The following is a 20,892-nucleotide window of genomic DNA, read 5'->3' as shown; positions in this document are numbered from 1 at the left end:
CTGTGGGATGGGAGATTCCAGTTTCCTGTCCCTGAGAATGGTAAATAATTCCCTAGTACTTGAGCTGGCTTTACTAATCCTCTCATTATAAGACTCTTGTTTGGCGCATATGATTTCTTTTTTGTAGAAGAAAGCTAGGTTAATCAGGTTGAATTTGTTTTCATCCGTAGGGCTGACTTTCCATAGGGCCACAAGCTACCTTTTTTCAATTCTCAGTGGTTTTAGATGAGGTGTAAACCAGGAATTCAAATGGGCTTTAGATATGCTTTTCTGAATTTTGAGAGGAGCAATTGTGTCAAGGGCTTTTGTCATGGCAGAGTTGTATGCATGTATTAGGATGTCTGGGCTGGTTGAGTTAGGAAGTAGATCAAGAGTTGGCAGGATAAGCGGAATGGACTTTTCTGCAGTGATGTTCTTTTTGTTCGTTGTGGAGAGGGAAGGTGCGATGGGGATAACCTTAGGTTTAGGAGTAATAGGTGGCATAGTAAATGATATCAGATAATGATCTGTCCAGGTTAGGGCTGTTATCGAGGTGATGGTGGTGGTGCAGTTGTAGTCGGCAACCGAATCATGGGTTCTCCCTTTATCGTGAGTAGCTTGGGTAACTCTTTGTATGAGCCCCTGTTCTGTTAGTACGTTGGCAATGGCTAAGGCTTGGTGATCATTAGGGTCATTAAATCCTAAATTGAAATCTCCAAGCAGGAGTATTTGGGCGGTCAATTTGGTGTTCTTGGAGAGTAAGGCAGAAAGGTCCTCTTCAAATGAGCCAATGGGTTCTGGCGGTCTATAAATAAGATGGATAATAAGGGTATCATTGTCGGAGATCGGGAGTTTAGCAGTAAGTAATTCACATGAGCTAGTGGCTGGGGAGGCTATAATTCTCACAGCCAGATCAGATTTGGCGAGGAGAGCAATGCCCCCACCTCTGGAATTGGTTCTGTCTGCTCTAATGATTTCGTACTGGTTTGGTATAGCTAGGAAGAGGTCATAATCATCCCCGTTAAGCAGATCTGCTATTTCTGTTGGCTGTGCTACTAGAGACCTAGCATTAATTAAGGCACTTTTATTGTCAGGGTGCTTAGGAGATATATGTGGGTTCTTTGAGGCTGTTTTAGTGTGGGTGGTAGCAATAGGGGTGGTGGGTGGAGAAGCATGGCATATTTTGGCTACGGGTGTGAGAGTGGCGGACAGGTAGGATTTTTTATTGTGGATGGGAGTTTTCATTGTGACATTACTTTTGGTGCGAGAATGGTTGGTGTGGGTGGTAGTAGGTAATTCATGGAGCTTGGATAATCCAGCTCGGAGTCTCAAGTTTCTTACTGGGGGTGCGCATGGGAGATTATTTGGACGGGTATGACGCTGGGTCATGAGGATATGATAAGAATTGTTAGCAACAACCATATTGGTAGGGTTATCTAACTGTATAATATTAGACAGCAAAGGCAAGGTGTAAGAGTGTTGGGGGTAAGGTGAGGGCGACCAACTGTGAGCTGTGGGTGCAGCTTATTTGGCGTTGTGGGAAAGGTATGGCTATCTTTACTTGATGTAGTTGCTTTTAAGTGGTCACTGTTATTTAGGGTGGATGTATAGGCATCAGAACGTAATGTTAGTAGAAAATATAATAGTTTGAGCAGTGTGATTCTAAAGGTATACATAGTGTTAGCAGTGTGCCGCAGGGTTGTGATCAGTACGTTTAGGATCACAGTGGCTAGAGAGGAACTGTGTGCCGGATTTGTCACAGGCTACAGGTGGAATAATAGGTACAATGCTATAGCTCGGTGTATAGTGTTTGCCTGTATAATCCTATTCTAAATATAGCATTACATAGAACAGTTGGTACAATGTAGGCATTACTAATAATGATGTGACATTAGCATTACTAGGTAAATCCTAAATCTACGGCTACAATGGGGCAGCTAATCAATACAGACAGTGTTTGCGGCAGGGGACGCTTTGGCTGGTTGAATTGTACATAGGTTAAACTCAAGGAGTGCAATCGCAGTATGTGCTAATCATATGTGACAGCAGCATATCTTTGATCTTGAGCAGAGACCGGGTTGGTATCAGGCCTTTAGCGTGCTGATGCAGAAGTGATGGAACCACAGTAGGAATCAAGTAACAACAAGACCAGTTTCAACAGAAATGGATACACATTGGGGCAATACATATGCTGAATGTGTATGCAGTACAACTGGGGCGGAATGTCTAAGGCTAAGGCCCCATCATTTGTAATGTGATTGTAAGTAGAGCGCTAGACACCCTGGTTTATCAGGCTGGGCATCAGGGGAAATTGGGTAAGGTTATGGACAGGAGTGGCAGTCATACAGGCATGGCGGGATAAAGATTTGAAGCAAAATATTTGTGCGTACAGTGCAGTGGTGGTAGTATACAAGATAGTATGGTGGCTATGCAAGGATGGTGGACAGCTGGATAGCTCAGACTATATAAAACCGATATAATGCAGTGTGATACAATACCGTTAGATTAATAGAGTGTTGGAGACCACAATGTAAGCATATTTACTACTAGCAAGTCACACTGTGATATGAATGATTAATGATAATAGGCCAAATGAACAAGTGAAAACAAACTTCGTCTAGCGTTATCGAGTACAGTAGATCTCGTACAACTGTATGGCAGTAGTAATCAACATTAGACACAGTTGGGAGGAAGTTTGCAGGTGGCACACTTAGCAGTTCAGCAAAGCAGTAGGCAAGGTTCCAGTGTACGAGGGTTGCGAGGTAATTGTTCTCATTTGTAGCGTTTGTGTAATGCAAGAGTCAATAGTCTACTGACGGTATGTAGGGAGTGGTTTAGCAACGGGTAATGGTGAGTGGCGTGGCCATATAGGCACAGACATGCTGCACCCTCCTTAGTAGCCCTCACTAGTTGTCCAGGCTCACGCCTTCCGGTGATTGTGTTTCACAGAAGTAGAGTAGCGTAGCCAATCGGATTCAAAACATGTTGCTTAGCAACAGAACAACACAAATGTGTGATTCAAGTATGTTGGTTGGGGGCGGATAATGGCAGGTGACATGGGTCATGGCCTGAGATGTCATCAGATCGTGGTATCATGTTTGTTAATGCAAATTATGGATGCATGAGTAGCCAATCACCTATACAGTGCACGCACAATTCAACTTCTTTGGGTGCACATCATATGTCTGTAAGCCATGAAGGGATTTTTGTTAAACTGAGTAAAATAAATGTAATAAGCATTATAAAGTATTAGAGTGTGTGTACACTGTCGTGCAGACCTCTGGGTTAATGCTGGAAGTGATGGACACAGAGAACTCAATTTCTCACATTAGAGTTCCCATACGGAGCGATGCGCTTTAGACCGAGCCGGCTCAGGGTCTGAGATTTAAGTGCAATAATGATGTCCCCTTGAGCTCTGTAATAGCAGCGATGGTTATCAGAGCAACAAGTTTCATGGCTAAGGAGAACATGAAAGATTGCTGTTATTATTTCATTAGAATCATGGGGGGGTTCATTGGTTCTGTGTGATCAAATCAACCACTTTTAGTGTGTAGTCTTGTAGTTTAACTTTTGTAAGTCGAATTTTATTTTGATTTTTTAAACAGGGAGTTCCTGCAGACACCCCTGCCTCTAGCCCAATCGTACCACTGACCCTACCGCACTCCTACCCTCATACTTTCCCTACACACAGGGACACACACACACACATCAAATATTAAATAAAAAGTCGACTTACAAGAGTTAAACTACAAGACCACAAAGTCAATTTGGTCAATGGGCCTCATTATGACCCTGGCAGTAGGGGGATGACAGGGCCGGTAGAGCTGCCGGTCCAGTTAACCCCCTACTGCCTCATTACGAGGTCTCCTCGCAGGACCCGCTAAGGACTCCTGGTAAAACCAGGCCTCCTTAGCGGTCCCCTGAGCAGACCAGGATGCAAACAACCCATTCCATTCCATTCCCATTCCCTCTGGGGGCTCAAATGGGAATGGGGATGTACCAGGTCCATGTTCCCTGAATGGGGAAATACCGGGCCCTCCAAGGTCGGAATGGCCCGGTATTTCCCCATTCAGGGAACCCGGACCCGGCTACCTCCATGGTCTTAATGAGGCCCAAAGCCATTCCTGTAAACAGCTTATTTTATTGTGTTGCTTATAGTGCTAAGGGGAGGGCGCTAGCTTCGAGCCTGGCATGTATACAGTAGTGCAGTACTGTTGGTGAAGGGAGGGCAGGACTGTTATTCATCCGCCAGGTTTTGTTGAAAGACACATTCTGCTGAAAACAGAGTTGGAAGTGTCCCTTAGTTCCCTTAGAGGGGTGAGCTCTACGTAGAAGCCAGCGACGTCCAACAGTTTTGTAAAAATAGGGCTAACATATTCAATTTAAAGCACAATTATTAATAATTATTTAAATCGAGTAAGGCAAAAAACAAGGCTTTGACAGACAGTATTCTAGAGGTGCTTATGATGTGGCCCACAGCTTCAGGGTGCACCTCAGTACTGCAGGTTAACCCACTCATAGCAATTCATAGCAAGATCACGTGTGTGCCATAGGTCTCTCAAATAAACTTTACACGCATGAGGTTCTTCTAAAACGTCTATAGTTGGGGAGAGTCTCTTGGGCCTGTGCCCCCAACAGATAGCCTAAAGAACAAAGACAGGTGGCGTTCTGCCCCCCAATGCAACATGCAAATAATGACAATCGTTTCTACCGAATGCATCATATATTTGGGAGGTGGGAGTAGGGTTGCTGATAATGCATTTGACTGCTTTCGGGGTTTATTTCTGCGTCAAACTTCCATAGGTGGAAACAAGGAATATTGGAATACAATACGAGCTTCCTCATATGACCAGCTTTGTGTGATCCTGGGAAAACAGTTTATCCCTCTGTGCCTCAGTCCACCTTTCTGGGAAAACTGGCAGTGCATTTAAAAGAGCCCACTGTAGGGCCTAGGTTTGGGGTTGGTTCAGCTTGAAGTGCTGCAGGACAGTGCCCCTAAGGTGGGTCTTTGATAGTCCCCACAAACTATTTAAAAAATGTCCGAGGCTTTGTATTACAGCATCCACCATGAAATGCTATTACAAACAAATTGCGTTCAAGAGTGGGGAGCAATTCTTTCCTGGGCTGCACCTTGTCCTGGGTACTTTGGGCCAGTCTATTATGTGGATTGTTCTAGCCCATAGGCCTTGAAGAGCATGACTGGTGGCTGCGCTACATTACCATATAGACTCGTCAACAGACCTGATTTCTGGCATGGAGTTTGTAGGGTGGGGGCAATGCCTGGCAAAATACATAACAGGGGTATTTGTAAAGTGCGCGTTCACCCCGGAGGGGCATCTTGGTGCTAATAATAACAGATGTTTATTGTTACCCAACTTAATGGTACTTATTTATCACATTAGTAGGATGATGGGCTGAGAGGACTGGCCAGGATTTGAACCTGGTACCATGAGGTCAAGCACAGGTCCCTGTAGTGGATGCATTAGTCCACTGAGCCACAGACCCGGCTTACAGGCGTTGCAGCTTCAAAAAGAATGGATCGTGAGTTGGTGCATTAGCCTAGCTAGGCATTCATCATGTAGTACTAGAAATGAAAGCTGCTGCCTGACTCCTGTGCATGCTTGCAGAAAGTGATGTGTGTGTGTTTATGGTGGTGGCTAAGTTAAACCAGACTAACATATTTTTCGTTGTGTTTTACTGAATGTCAAATATAGAGTTTGAATGGCAGCTTCTGGCCACAAGGCTGGAGCCACTGCACCATGGCCCGCTGCATTTTATTTTGCTGCATTTTATTTTTGTATGTAGGCTAAACGTTGCCAGTCCTCCCCTGGACACACTTCTTGACACTGCACCGATGGTGGCTGTTGTTAATGGAGCTCAGGTTACCGTCCACAGAGGCATGAAGGGGCCTTTTAACCAGTTCAGCACATGAAGCTGCCGCTGCAAGTTGCACAACGATTTTTGAAGCATGTGGTTAATATGCTGAGCTATTTCAGGGCACATTACAAAAACTTTCCGGTGGCGGAAATGCACTTATTAATAGGGCAAAAATTGCCTGAGTGCAAAACTCATGCAGGGTCATTTTACATGGAATGTAAATTGCATGCTGAGGAGTACACACGTTAACACTTGCCTTCTGTGGGATCCCCTGCATTTGACTCCAACTATCACGAGATGGAGGGAAGAAGGAAACCTAAAAACCGAGGACAACTTGCTTTTACTCTTTGATTTTTCCCTCCTTATCCTGAAAAAGTAAACGTTGCCTGCAAATACTATTTGCAGGTGGTGTTTACTGATGGATTGTTACGGAATCCACCTGGTTTTCACTCGCTGCAAAACTGAGGTGGATTCCATAGGAATACTTTAATTTCACCCCTGTGTGAGAATCCTGTGCAGGCCTGTGGAGATGAGCATGGCAGAGATCTTACCTCCGCTCCATGCCCTTCCTCCGCTTTGGGTCATCACAAAATTAGGGAAGAGAGTCAAGTGGAGGCTTGAATGCATTACGCCTCACATTTAAGTTGCCATATCCCAACACACCCAATATAAAGTGAAAGTGTTATTCTTTCAATGCATTTTTGCACAACAGCAATATCTTCCCTAGTCATAGTCTTTTGCCCGGGTGCAAATATGCATTGAAATATGTGTTTCCATTAGAAGTTTTCTCCATAATTCTAATGGCGCTTGCATGTCATGTTATATTGAGGCCCCCCTTAAACTTGGGAGTTTCTTCCCACCCCCAATCAAGGAGCCCTGCAACACTCGCTCAGGTTTTTCAGCGCTATCCTTACTGTGGACTCATATAGCGTCACACAAATCCCCCCCCCCCTGTGCCCACAGCGAGCAAAGAACCAGGCTGGGGTATATGAAATATATGTGTATTTATTTGAAAGATAGGTAATAGAGATCACACTAAAATGACACACACCACCTTCTTTGTGACTCACAATGAAACTTAAAAAAATCACGCAAGTTGGTTGGGAAAAGCACAAATCACATTACTTTTTACAGATTTCTCTTCAAGAAATAATCAGACTGGTCAATGAACACAAGCAATTTACATCTGTAGTGCTGTGCAGTTTTGATTTACCTGCACACTTAAAAGGCTAGCATTTGGGTTGATAGATTGGTACAAATGCATATGTTATGTTATGTTATGTTATTTGGCATTTATATAGTGCTCTATATATCATTGAAATGACCTCAAAGCGCTGGTAGGTTGAACACCCTCAGGGACCATAGTTCGGGTCAGAACAGGGCATCATAGGGTGCTTGGGTGCACCGATTATGTGCGCAGCTGATGTGAATGCTTGATGGTAGCTGCATCCCAGCATTAGGTGTGGAGGTATTTGATATCAGTTGAATGTATACACTCTGGAGGATGGACACCAAGAATGCGTTCTGGCTCAGTTAGGCCTGTGTAGTAAGCTTACGTGAGCAGCTAGGCCGATTTTCGTGCGGTATAGCTGCTTTTTATCAGAATTTTGGGTGATCATGAGGTATTGTTCATATGTGAGCAGCTAGTGCGAATTGATCGACGGGTGTAGCTGCACTCTAATTGTGTGTTGCTGTGGAGTAGAAAGTGAGCATAGTGATAGGAGAGGTCACTGTCTAAGTGGAGGTTTTGATTGAATACGCCCGCTTTTACAGATTCCAAGTGAGCATTTGCGAGTGCAGCGTTCAGAGTAAACATATTTGTTACTAAAAAGGTGCAATTCAGTGTCATCATTGCTCGGAATCTCTTGAGCATTTATCATTCGGATGCAGGGTCTCAGCAGTCTTACAAGATATGAGTCAGTATCATGGAAAGAGCCAGGTTTATAGAGCCTTGCGGAAGGTGGATCCCCTAATACTGACATAATTAGAGGTCAGAATCACTAGAAAGAGGGCAGAGCTTGATCTTAGAGTGCAAGACAGGAGGTAGGGTATTATCTTCTCTTGTAGGTACCTTGGGCTGGTCTTGTGCACTGCTCAGTGGGTAATGCGTAGGGTCTTGAAGGTAACCCTTTGTCCGACTGGGGTCAGTGAAAGGTTCAGACAGTGGGTGGTGTAGTCCAGTCTTGGCATAACAATAGACATAACAGTGGCGAGTCTGTTGGGGTAGGAGAGGTAGGCAAAATATGTCGGAGAAGTTTGAGGTAGTAGTCACAGCATTTTAAAACATTATTGATCTGATGGGAGAGGGTTAGGCCTGAGTCCGTTGACTATGTTGGAGGGAGGTGGGGGTGGGCAGAGGGAGCGGGCCATGGGAGCAGTTGAGGGAAAAGGGCTGTTATGGCAATTATGATTTCACCTACAATTTTGTTTTTGTAAATAAACACAGGGTGATTAATAATTTTGTTATCAGACCCCCCTCCCTCACTATGTTCAGAAAGTTGGACAGTAAATATTGGGATGATTTGAACATTTGGATTTCAGACACCCCCTCCACTTAAAGACCTGTGTTGGGGAAGCTGGACAGAAAAACAATTGCATCATTTGAGAATTTGGGATTTAAGACCACCCTCCACTTAAAGGCCTCTGTTGGGAAAGCTGGGCCAAGAAGATTAACCAAATAAATTGTCTATAATTTTCATCGCACACTGGGACAGAGATTTGTTAATTTCGAATTTTTATTTTTTAATTTTAATGAAAAATCTCCCTGTAGTGTTCTGCCAAGTGGCAATAATGTAATGAATATTTTTAGTTAAATAGGCTAAGGATCTACACAGTTTCCCCCACCCACTTTAAAGTAAAATGATTTTAGACCAGCAGATGCCCCCCACCTTTTGGTTTCAAGGGGTCAATTCTACATACATTGAAAATCTCTGTTTAAAGATTAGGAAATCCAGCTGCATTTCAGAACAGGGGTCTGGTCACTCCACTCTCAAAGAAGGTCCTCAGCTCTTCACCTTAGGACCCAGTCAGCTTTTAGGCAAAATCTCCTTTTGGTGTTTCCTTTCAGCTGTCAGATGGCACATTTCAGCAATCCTTTCCTCATAGTGCATACACTGTATAAATCATTTATGAGACCATCAAGATTTCAATACAGGCCAATTCCAGCTCTCTCTAAGGATTGTTTTAGGAGTCTGAAGCAGACTTATGGCAACTTCATTTGAAATCCCCTTCTCTTCCATTTTCAACTTTTGGCAAAAATCTAGTTATGTTTCAAAACCTTTGTGATTTACTATTAAATGTCATAATATATATAATTTCTGATTCAGCTAATCATGGGGAAGCAAGGGGGTACGCACCATGTTACACAGCCGTTTGGGAAATTTCAGCCATTTTTACAAAATAGCATAATAGTTCAGAACATGCAATTTACTACCCAGAATCGAAATGTTACCCTCCACCAGTTCAGCAACTATCAAATTCTGAACATGTTCAGAGCAGTCAGAAACACCTTTTTGCTGGTCATTCCAATTATCTATATTGCATGTGGATGAATTTTATTTCAACCCATTTGCCTGAAAAGTATCTAAAAGAATGATACATACATGTAATCAGAGCGAGACAATGCAACAATTGGGATTGTCCATTTAAAAAAAGGGAATCTTCATACATCCAAATGTGAGCTTCCCTTCCTCCAAGCCATTTACCACTTTTAGCCAGCCTGTGACCATGTTTCTTTTTTATTAGCCTCTTTGTAGTTTGAATTCAGAGTTCAGCCTTGATTGCAACCCCTGTTTTCACAGCCATACCCTACATTCCAGTCATGTACCAGCTACAAGATTTGGCCTGCACAGAACTGCCGTCAGAGAGTGCATGCCTAGGGAAATGTGGTTTACGACACCCTTTGGGTAGGCCACATTTAATTGTAGCTATAAATGGTGTGGATGCAAGCCAGGCTTTCATTGGGAGAGTCCTTTGTGACATTTGTCCCCAGAGGTGGCAAAACAGTCGGCCTTTTACATGGAAACAAGTGGGCTTTTTTTTCAAATGTTTGGTGGTATTTTGCGCGTGAATCATAATATTTCTTTTTGTCAACAGACACCATGTGCCTCATTATGAGTCTGGCGGTAGCCATGCCGGTAAAACCAACACGCTACGGCCGGCCTCTTGATTATTTTTGGTGCTTGGATTCTCAGAATAACAATGGGATTATGACGACAGCGTTCCGGGAAGCAAGGCGCCGGAAAAATGTAAATCCCCATTCCCATTTGAGTCCCATAAGACTCAATGGGAATGGTGATGGCAGAAGCACCGGCACTGTTAATAACGGTGCTGGTGCTTCTGTGAAAACCTACAAGCTTGTACCATCCACCCATCAGGTCAGGCCTTGGAAAGCGGAATGGCAGCTGCTCGCAGACTCATAGTGTGCCGGTCCAGTAACAATGGTGCCGGTAGCCCGGGCAGGCCACATGTCTTTTCGCTGATATATATTATGTTAGCAGATGTACATTTTTCCCATATCTTGCATTGAACTGCAAACACACATACATAGTCGTTTTTCGGTTTCAGTGTTTAAAAATCCTATGTTTCATGTGAACGGGACCTTGGCATTTCTTCTACCTTTGTGAAATAAATTGCTGCTTTTGCAATGACAAGTATGCCTTTTTCATATGGCCCTTCGGTGTGTTACTTGCTGAAGCCCCCGATCTGCCTTAATAGGCCTTTTTTCAGTGTGAAGGTTTTGTTATAAATGCCGGCATGTCATTTATTTTGGGTCCTTTGCTTGCAGCCCACATGCCTCCCTTTCTTCCATGATTCTTTCATGGAGAAGAGCAGGGCAGAGTGGGGTTTTCAACCAAAGTCCCCTTTTCTTATCTTCTAATATTTTTCTTTTGGTTGGAGCCTGTCCGACTCAACTTCCTTCAGTGAGCACTCCAGTCCCCCTTCTATCTTTGGGTTTTTGGGGTGTAGCATGACACCCCTTTCATCCTTCTTTCTGGGGTCCCTGGGGTTTTTCCTGGACTCCCCTCTTGCCTCCAGGCTGGAAGTGAAGAAGGTTAATTATCTAGCAAATAGAAGGTTAAGTACTTTGTACTCCACACATTTCCCTCATTTCCCTCAGAATTGTACACAGACTTGACAAAAAAACAACTGTATACAATTACAACAGTAAATTACTTTGTGTATTAGTGGGCCTGCAGAAGCAGCCCTATAGTTATGGTTAAGTCGCTGAAATCATAGAAAGAGCACTCTTTGGGTGACTTATAACTTGGCCCCTTTGGATGAATCCTCACAAAAGTTGGCAACAAAACATATATGGCCCCCTTTGAATGATTCAGTGAAGTTTGGTGTGGTTTCTTCTGGGGGTGCAAAATTATAGGGTGGTCCCAAAATGTGTGGAAATCCTCATAGACACAATGGAAAGAAAAATTGCTCATGCCTACAGACCGAACCGCTGGATAGATTTTCACCAAATTTGCAGCAGGAGCGGCATCTTGGTCCCAAAAATGTGCTTTTGTAGATTGGGTGTAAGTCTGTCTAATAGTTATTTTTTTTTAAACAGCAAAAAGTAGGTCCAACAAAATTAGGGATTCCATTTTCATGAAATACTCATTCAGGGCTCCAGGTTTTAACCAGTTTGTCAATTAGGACATTCCCATCCTTATATTTTGGATAGAGGAAAATAAAAAAATCTGACTAGTTTAGAAAAGCCTTCTGGGCTAGACTGCAAGGGACGCACAAAAGCCTGCCTGCCCCGCATACAAACAGGGACAACGCAGGCAGTCGGTTGCCCAACTTGGGCAAGGTTATGCATATGAACGGATCCCATTTTGGAAAGGAACTGTGAGTGTCGTACAGCCCCTGAGCTGGTCATAGACATGGAGACGCCCACACAGCCCACCTGATTAGAAATACGGAAATTCAGCACCTAACTTCAAGACAGGAAAGTTAACTAACCAACCCACAAACAACCTCACCCTCTCCATACACCTCTCAAACTCTAACCAAACACAACCACAAACGTATAACACAACAATCCACACAAACTTCACCACACTGCAACAACAAAACAAAGCACACACAGACTCGCACAACAGCACACAATGTCTTCCAACAGTTTAACACCCCAAGCCCAGCCAACGGAATTCTGGGCTGAGGCCACCAACAGCACATCACTGCTCTCTTGCACTTCTCCAGCTCATCCACACTAACCCCCCGAGCCCCTCCTTTCTCTCAGAACCACCAGAGCGCCAGGGTACAACTCTGGTGTTGATAGTGCGCAGTAAAAATATCCTTTAACATTAACATTAACGTAGACCTCTTATCTTCTTTCAATAGATGGCCATGTCATTGGAGGTCACAAGATTGTCAATTGACAAGAGCACTCTTTGGGTGACTTATAACTTGGCCCCTTTGGATGAATCCTCACAAAAGTTGGCAACAAAACATATATGGCCCCCTTTGAATGATTCAGTGAAGTTTGGTGTGGTTTCTTCTGGGGGTGCAAAATTATAGGGTGGTCCCAAAATGTGTGGAAATCCTCATAGACACAATGGAAAGAAAAATTGCTCATGCCTACAGACCGAACCGCTGGATAGATTTTCACCAAATTTGCAGCAGGAGCGGCATCTTGGTCCCAAAAATGTGCTTTTGTAGATTGGGTGTAAGTCTGTCTAATAGTTATTTTTTTTTAAACAGCAAAAAGTAGGTCCAACAAAATTAGTGATATCTGGGTTTGGTCTGCAAACTCACTTCCTTATTTGGCCCACAGACAACCCCCTGGAGCAATCAGGGGGAGCATAATGTCCACTGACATCGGACGTGGCCACTGATTGGAGGTGCGTTACATTTTTGTAAACAGTCGCCATGTTGTATCCACGGATAGCCACCGGTGTCTACTGATAGCACAGTGGGGAAAACATCTGGAAAACTTATTTGGGGTTATTTGATGACCAAAAGAGTGCTGGAAACGGTGTGGATGGAATAAAGATGATTTTGAGTTGTTTTTGTGGGTGAAAAAAGTGGGTTCAGGTGCAATACACTCTGCAGACAGCTCAGTACAATTGAGGCTAGCGATTATGGAATATGTATTTGTTTATAGGTGGTATGTTTACTTAGTTGCATATAGTGGGGAAAATATTATATATTAAGCAGAATAGTTTAGGAACTTTAATTCCATAGAATTGTAGATATACATTTACTTTGTTTGTTACTCATAAACAGTGCATTCTATGTACTATGGTTGGGACTGCATAAATGTATGATACACTGTTGTTGTACTGACATTAAATATTCATTGGGTCATACAGAATAACAATTATGTGACTGTGATAGTATGCTTATTTGAAATATATGCTGTGATTAAGGGAATGTTTAAAGTAGTAACACAACTGTTGGCGTATTACATTAGCCTTTAGACAAAGTTTTGTAGAAAGAAGAATTCTGATGGCGTATTTGAAGTGTATTGTAATACGTGATGTGTATGTTGTGATTAAGTATGCTATGTTGTGCCACGTTTGCTTGCTACTTACTGGCCACTGTCCTTGAACTCTGTTTTCTTACCTTTCTGTGAGGCCAACAACTTGGGTGTTATCTTTACTGCTCTCTTTCCTTGACTCCTCACATGTTGGACCTTTTGAAGAAGGTCCATTGTGAGCTTCACCTCTTAGCAGGAATTCTACATTTCTGTACATTCCTTTACAAGGTGAGTGTTTTGAGAGCCTTGGTCTTCTGTAGGCTGCACTACTGTAACAGCCTCTTCATCAATCTCTCCCTTTTCTTTTGTCTGGACCTTTTAGCTAATCTAGAATACGGCTGTAAGAGACATGCTTGGCCCGGATGCTAGGGATCATATCTCAGGAGCCCTATAATTTCTACACTGGCTGCTGTTGGCTTTAAGGATACAATTGAAGACACTCTGCATCATCCACAAGGCTTTCTGGCATCTGGGTTGACATTATTTCCAACATTATGTCCCTTAATACTCTACTGCTAGAGCCTTCTGCTTGTCTAAGTCCAATTGTCTGTTTGTAAAACACTTCTCTTTGAAACATTGTTCCTGCCCATTTTAGACGTTGAGCCGGACTTTCTTAATTTCCAGAAACATTTAAAAACTCTGCTTCTGTCTTTGACGTTCCTCTTAGTGTTTCTCTGCTAACTTATCCCACTGCCAATGACACTGGTGGCATGGTGCTTCATTAACTTTATAGGTTCAAGGCACTATACCGAGTTGAGACCCCTGCAGCACTGCGCTGCTGGGTGAACTGTCCGTAGGCTGTGCACCCCACCCATGGGACTCTTCTGGCCAAGCAGTTAGGTAGTGGCCTCCAACATTGGCACCCATTGGCTCTTCCTTCCTGGCCTTCCATGAGTACTTGCTCATCACTAGTGCCCCTTTCATGAATACACTTCTCTTACTGCATAATGCATATGTGCATTTATAGCAGTACTGTGTAGAATTGAGTTTCTATAAGGAAAGGAAATGCAGATGGAAAATATGTGTAGAACATTGTTAAGTGACGTTTGGTGTGTGGAAGTTTAATAGGTTTTTAGGGTTACATGTATAATTTTTGGAAGTTATTGCTGGATGCATCTGTGACTGTTCAAAAGCAGGTAATGAGGGAGTGGTGCAAACATGACACTGTCCGGAAAGTCTGCGGTGACGTCCCATGTTCCGGAACATCTGCGAACACAAAAACAGTGGAAAAAGTTGCAAACACTGTACATAAGTGTTAACAATGTTGCTAGGAGTTGGGGAATGCCACAGTTTTAAATTAACACTTTGTACATTGGTTGAAAATGCTGCTCTATTGGAATTAAGTGTTATATTAGGAAGTTGTTGCAAATTAGGGTGCATTGGTAAAAACCCATGAAATTAATTGAAAATCTGTGTTAAAGGGAGGTTATGGTTAAGTTGCACTAGTAAAAACCTATGAAATCCACTGAAAAAACCATGTTAAAGAGATGTTATGGTTACAGGTAAAACTGAAAAACCCTCGAAATGTGACCGTTTTGGAAAGCTAAGCCACCACCGTGCACTGCTAAGACTAACACCCAAGACATGAAATATGACATCACTAATGCCACTGATGACATCACTGATGAAATTACATATCTAGGCCACTTGTTTTTGTTCACTGATATTTCTATACCTGGTGGTTTTCTTCACTGACAGTAAGAATTTTTAAATTGAAAAGATGCTTTATATCTAGGCGTTAACCTTGCCCGATGTTATTAAAGCACTTTCCTTACGGTTTGGCCTCAGCTCATGGTGGACATACATGGGGAAATAAGCACACCTCAAACACACACTTATTTTGTATGCATGATAATAAACTCTAATCTTATTTTCCTTTTCCAGTCATACTCTTTCTTTCCTTCTTACTCGAGTTTCATTGTATGTGCCTCAGATTCAAATGCATTGTGTCTCTTTATATGTATTGTTTGTACTAACACAAGTCTGTGTTAAGTCTTGTATTGTTTCATTTGGCTCCTCAATCACTTGTAAAGCTTGTCTGGGGTGATATCTTTTCAACATATCGATGTGGACCCATTTTTCTTCTGTCTGTTCTCCTTTTGGGATGCAGATCTTTTAGGCAACAGGTGATATTTTATCTACAATTTCAAAGGCACCGCACCAAGAGGGGAAAAACCTCTGCTCCTTGGTCTGATTCCTTTGAAAATTGTACAGGTAAACATTGTCCCTACTTCATACTCTTCCTTGGTGGTCCTTAGATCATAATAGATCTTCATTCCTTCAGCTGACTATTCTAAATTGCACTGATCATAAGCAAAAGCATGGTGTAGGTGCTTCCTTACATTTCCAATGTATGCATCAGTAGTGGACACATTTATCAGTGTCTGCTCCTGAGTACTATATCGCAGATGCTGAGGTAACACAATTTTTCATCCAGTGATGAGTTCAAACTCACTGGGTCTTCAATGTGGCGATAGAATTGCCCAATGATCAGGTCCTCTTTCTGTGCAGTGATCAAATCTGCATTGGTGTTATCTTTACTTCACTGGGCAGTAAAGAGTGCACTTTTCACCTGGGTTTGCAACCTGGTGACAGCAGAAACTTGGATTTCCCACAGTAGGGATTCCATTTTCATGAAATACTCATTCAGGGCTCCAGGTTTTAACCAGTTTGTCAATTAGGACATTCCCATCCTTATATTTTGGATAGAGGAAAATAAAAAAATCTGACTAGTTTAGAAAAGCCTTCTGGGCTAGACTGCAAGGGACGCACAAAAGCCTGCCTGCCCCGCATACAAACAGGGACAACGCAGGCAGTCGGTTGCCCAACTTGGGCAAGGTTATGCATATGAACGGATCCCATTTTGGAAAGGAACTGTGAGTGTCGTACAGCCCCTGAGCTGGTCATAGACATGGAGACGCCCACACAGCCCACCTGATTAGAAATACGGAAATTCAGCACCTAACTTCAAGACAGGAAAGTTAACTAACCAACCCACAAACAACCTCACCCTCTCCATACACCTCTCAAACTCTAACCAAACACAACCACAAACGTATAACACAACAATCCACACAAACTTCACCACACTGCAACAACAAAACAAAGCACACACAGACTCGCACAACAGCACACAATGTCTTCCAACAGTTTAACACCCCAAGCCCAGCCAACGGAATTCTGGGCTGAGGCCACCAACAGCACATCACTGCTCTCTTGCACTTCTCCAGCTCATCCACACTAACCCCCCGAGCCCCTCCTTTCTCTCAGAACCACCAGAGCGCCAGGGTACAACTCTGGTGTTGATAGTGCGCAGTAAAAATATCCTTTAACATTAACATTAACGTAGACCTCTTATCTTCTTTCAATAGATGGCCATGTCATTGGAGGTCACAAGATTGTCAATTGACAAGAGCACTCTTTAGGTGACTTATAACTTGGCCCCTTTGGATGAATCCTCACAAAAGTTGGCAACAAAACATATATGGCCCCCTTTGAATGATTCAGTGAAGTTTGGTGTGGTTTCTTCTGGGGGTGCAAAATTATAGGGTGGTCCCAAAATGTGTGGAAATCCTCATAGACACAATGGAAAGAAAAATTGCTCATGCCTACAGACCGAACCGCTGGATAGATTTTCACCAAATTTGCAGCAGGAGCGGCATCTTGGTCCCAAAAATGTGCTTTTGTAGATTGGGTGTAAGTCTGTCTAATAGTTATTTTTTTTTAAACAGCAAAAAGTAGGTCCAACAAAATTAGTGATATCTGGGTTTGGTCTGCAAACTCACTTCCTTATTTGGCCCACAGACAACCCCCTGGAGCAATCAGGGGGAGCATAATGTCCACTGACATCGGACGTGGCCACTGATTGGAGGTGCGTTACATTTTTGTAAACAGTCGCCATGTTGTATCCACGGATAGCCACCGGTGTCTACTGATAGCACAGTGGGGAAAACATCTGGAAAACTTATTTGGGGTTATTTGATGACCAAAAGAGTGCTGGAAACGGTGTGGATGGAATAAAGATGATTTTGAGTTGTTTTTGTGGGTGAAAAAAGTGGGTTCAGGTGCAATACACTCTGCAGACAGCTCAGTACAATTGAGGCTAGCGATTATGGAATATGTATTTGTTTATAGGTGGTATGTTTACTTAGTTGCATATAGTGGGGAAAATATTATATATTAAGCAGAATAGTTTAGGAACTTTAATTCCATAGAATTGTAGATATACATTTACTTTGTTTGTTACTCATAAACAGTGCATTCTATGTACTATGGTTGGGACTGCATAAATGTATGATACACTGTTGTTGTACTGACATTAAATATTCATTGGGTCATACAGAATAACAATTATGTGACTGTGATAGTATGCTTATTTGAAATATATGCTGTGATTAAGGGAATGTTTAAAGTAGTAACACAACTGTTGGCGTATTACATTAGCCTTTAGACAAAGTTTTGTAGAAAGAAGAATTCTGATGGCGTATTTGAAGTGTATTGTAATACGTGATGTGTATGTTGTGATTAAGTATGCTATGTTGTGCCACGTTTGCTTGCTACTTACTGGCCACTGTCCTTGAACTCTGTTTTCTTACCTTTCTGTGAGGCCAACAACTTGGGTGTTATCTTTACTGCTCTCTTTCCTTGACTCCTCACATGTTGGACCTTTTGAAGAAGGTCCATTGTGAGCTTCACCTCTTAGCAGGAATTCTACATTTCTGTACATTCCTTTACAAGGTGAGTGTTTTGAGAGCCTTGGTCTTCTGTAGGCTGCACTACTGTAACAGCCTCTTCATCAATCTCTCCCTTTTCTTTTGTCTGGACCTTTTAGCTAATCTAGAATACGGCTGTAAGAGACATGCTTGGCCCGGATGCTAGGGATCATATCTCAGGAGCCCTATAATTTCTACACTGGCTGCTGTTGGCTTTAAGGATACAATTGAAGACACTCTGCATCATCCACAAGGCTTTCTGGCATCTGGGTTGACATTATTTCCAACATTATGTCCCTTAATACTCTACTGCTAGAGCCTTCTGCTTGTCTAAGTCCAATTGTCTGTTTGTAAAACACTTCTCTTTGAAACATTGTTCCTGCCCATTTTAGACGTTGAGCCGGACTTTCTTAATTTCCAGAAACATTTAAAAACTCTGCTTCTGTCTTTGACGTTCCTCTTAGTGTTTCTCTGCTAACTTATCCCACTGCCAATGACACTGGTGGCATGGTGCTTCATTAACTTTATAGGTTCAAGGCACTATACCGAGTTGAGACCCCTGCAGCACTGCGCTGCTGGGTGAACTGTCCGTAGGCTGTGCACCCCACCCATGGGACTCTTCTGGCCAAGCAGTTAGGTAGTGGCCTCCAACATTGGCACCCATTGGCTCTTCCTTCCTGGCCTTCCATGAGTACTTGCTCATCACTAGTGCCCCTTTCATGAATACACTTCTCTTACTGCATAATGCATATGTGCATTTATAGCAGTACTGTGTAGAATTGAGTTTCTATAAGGAAAGGAAATGCAGATGGAAAATATGTGTAGAACATTGTTAAGTGACGTTTGGTGTGTGGAAGTTTAATAGGTTTTTAGGGTTACATGTATAATTTTTGGAAGTTATTGCTGGATGCATCTGTGACTGTTCAAAAGCAGGTAATGAGGGAGTGGTGCAAACATGACACTGTCCGGAAAGTCTGCGGTGACGTCCCATGTTCCGGAACATCTGCGAACACAAAAACAGTGGAAAAAGTTGCAAACACTGTACATAAGTGTTAACAATGTTGCTAGGAGTTGGGGAATGCCACAGTTTTAAATTAACACTTTGTACATTGGTTGAAAATGCTGCTCTATTGGAATTAAGTGTTATATTAGGAAGTTGTTGCAAATTAGGGTGCATTGGTAAAAACCCATGAAATTAATTGAAAATCTGTGTTAAAGGGAGGTTATGGTTAAGTTGCACTAGTAAAAACCTATGAAATCCACTGAAAAAACCATGTTAAAGAGATGTTATGGTTACAGGTAAAACTGAAAAACCCTCGAAATGTGACCGTTTTGGTAAGCTAAGCCACCACCGTGCACTGCTAAGACTAACACCCAAGACATGAAATATGACATCACTAATGCCACTGATGACATCACTGATGAAATTACATATCTAGGCCACTTGTTTTTGTTCACTGATATTTCTATACCTGGTGGTTTTCTTCACTGACAGTAAGAATTTTTAAATTGAAAAGATGCTTTATATCTAGGCGTTAACCTTGCCCGATGTTATTAAAGCACTTTCCTTACGGTTTGGCCTCAGCTCATGGTGGACATACATGGGGAAATAAGCACACCTCAAACACACACTTATTTTGTATGCATGATAATAAACTCTAATCTTATTTTCCTTTTCCAGTCATACTCTTTCTTTCCTTCTTACTCGAGTTTCATTGTATGTGCCTCAGATTCAAATGCATTGTGTCTCTTTATATGTATTGTTTGTACTAACACAAGTCTGTGTTAAATCTTGTATTGTTTCATTTGGCTCCTCAATCACTTGTAAAGCTTGTCTGGGGTGATATCTTTTCAACTGATCGATGTGGACCCATTTTTCTTCTGTCTGTTCTCCTTTTGGGATGCAGATCTTTTAGGCAACAGGTGATATTTTATCTACAATTTCAAAGGCACCGCACCAAGAGGGGAAAAACCTCTGCTCCTTGGTCTGATTCCTTTGAAAATTGTACAGGTAAACATTGTCCCTACTTCATACTCTTCCTTGTTGGTCCTTAGATCATAATAGATCTTCATTCCTTCAGCTGACTATTCTAAATTGCACTGATCATAAGCAAAAGCATGGTGTAGGTGCTTCCTTACATTTCCAATGTATGCATCAGTAGTGGACACATTTATCAGTGTCTGCTCCTGAGTACTATATCGCAGATGCTGAGGTAACACAATTTTTCATCCAGTGATGAGTTCAAACTCACAGGGTCTTCAATGTGGCGATAGAATTGCCCAATGATCAGGTCCTCTTTCTGTGCAGTGATCAAATCTGCATTGGTGTTATCTTTACTTCACTGGGCAGTAAAGAGTGCACTTTTCACCTGGGTTTGCAACCTGGTGACAGCAGAAACTTGGATTTCCCACAGTAGGGATTCCATTTTCATGAAATACTCATTCAGGGCTCCAGGTTTTAACCAGTTTGTCAATTAGGACATTCCCATCCTTATATTTTGGATAGAGGAAAATAAAAAAATCTGACTAGTTTAGAAAAGCCTTCTGGGCTAGACTGCAAGGGACGCACAAAAGCCTGCCTGCCCCGCATACAAACAGGGACAACGCAGGCAGTCGGTTGCCCAACTTGGGCAAGGTTATGCATATGAACGGATCCCATTTTGGAAAGGAACTGTGAGTGTCGTACAGCCCCTGAGCTGGTCATAGACATGGAGACGCCCACACAGCCCACCTGATTAGAAATACGGAAATTCAGCACCTAACTTCAAGACAGGAAAGTTAACTAACCAACCCACAAACAACCTCACCCTCTCCATACACCTCTCAAACTCTAACCAAACACAACCACAA

This window comes from Ambystoma mexicanum, chromosome 3p, assembly GCF_040938575.1.
Source record: "Ambystoma mexicanum isolate Mex_15411 chromosome 3p, UKY_AmexF1_1, whole genome shotgun sequence".
In the NCBI taxonomy this organism is placed as follows: domain Eukaryota; kingdom Metazoa; phylum Chordata; class Amphibia; order Caudata; family Ambystomatidae; genus Ambystoma; species Ambystoma mexicanum.
Note: the sequence above shows the minus strand (reverse complement) of the source record.